The 1,558-nt window shown below is 45.4% G+C and overlaps 1 pseudogene; it reads left to right on the forward strand.

Moving 5' to 3' along the window:
- LOC102172364 lies at positions 507-1,048 on the forward strand (annotated as a pseudogene).

A 1,558-nucleotide genomic window follows, 5' to 3' on the forward strand; every position in this document is an offset into this window, starting at 1 on the left:
ATTAAGGAAAATATATTTCACTCTAGGTATCTGAGTCAGAGAGGGATTTAACACAGGGAATTAGGAGCTTACAAAGCTAAGACTGGAGGAATAAAAATCAACAGCAGGGAAGTGGATGTGGGGGATGGGTTTTCTTGGTTTTCAGATTTACTGCCTACTTTCAGAGAATCAGGGGTTACTGCTTAGAGCAAAGATCAGAAAGCTGCAAGAAAATGCTAACAGTCCCAGCTGCCCCACAACACCCAGGTAGGTGGTGGCTAAGAGCTTCACTGGTTTCTGCAAAAACTCACATCTGACAAAACTCACGTGTCCATTCTGGAGAAAGAAGACTAGGTCCTCTCGCCTCCTTTCTGCCTCCCAAATCTCATACAAACACACATTGTTGGCAGAATTCACATTGCATCCAGGAGCCCATATGCCATGGAGTTCCCAACCTCCCAACCCTGTAATACACCGGAGAACCAGAAAGAAGTGAATACAGACTTCTCAAAATAAACAGACAAAAAATGAAACAGCCTCATTCTCCGAATGGTGCCCTTGGCCACCTCTCTGGACTGAAGTCAGGTGGCCTCCTGAAGGCACTGCCCAGCAACTTCTACGTCGACCTGAGCCAGTACCAAGACCAGCCCTTCTGGGGTGATAGTGAAGAACAGGGGAAATTACTGAAGAAAAACTGCGCATTGTATGTAGGAGATCTTTCCTTTCATACAGCTGAAGAACAAACCTATGAGCTCTTCAGCAAAAGTGGTGACATAAAGAAAATCATCTTGGGCCTGGATAAAATGAAGAAGACAGCGTGTGTGTTCTGCTTTGTGGGATGCGATTCAAGAGCAGATGCAGAAAATGCCACGTGGTACATTAATGGAACTTACCTGGTTGATCGATCATTCGCGCAGACTGGGATGCAGGCTTTAAGGAGGGCAGGCAGTTTGACCGTGGGAGTTCCGGGAGCCAGGAACGAGGTGAGTATCCTTAGGACTATGATGCTGGGAGGGGTGGCTATGAAAAACCGGCCCCAAACCAGTGGGTGGTGAGAATTCCATCATAAAAACTTGCACTCTGGTCTGCTGACTTTGACCTGTGTTACCCAAGATCTGTACGTCTGCCCATTTTTTGCCAAGCTTTAATCAATGTCTCTACTGAGCCGGAAGCCCCTTCTTGGTTTTCCTATTAAAAATGATTAAGAACAGGATCCAAAAGAAAGAAAAACAGCCTCCTATTCAGCACAATACTTTAGGAGACTCATGTTCGCTGTGTTGGGGTCCAGCATAGTGCCTGGCGCAAAATAGCTGTTCGATAAACATTGAAAAAATTGTGTTTGTGTTACAATTTTGCTATTGTAGATAATGCTGCAATGGACATTCACATGTATAACTCTTCCTGTTGTTTTTTAAATTAATTAATTTGGTTTTGGCTGCACTGGGTCTTCACTGTTGCGTGGGGGCCTTTCTCTAGTTGCAGCGAGCAGGGGCTACTTTCTAGTTGTGACACGCAGGTTTCACATTGCGGTGTCTTCTCTTGATGTGGAGCACAGGCTCAGTAGACTTGAGGGTTGTGG

The sequence above is a fragment of the Capra hircus genome, chromosome 12 (genome assembly GCF_001704415.2).
Source record: "Capra hircus breed San Clemente chromosome 12, ASM170441v1, whole genome shotgun sequence".
Classification (NCBI taxonomy): domain Eukaryota; kingdom Metazoa; phylum Chordata; class Mammalia; order Artiodactyla; family Bovidae; genus Capra; species Capra hircus.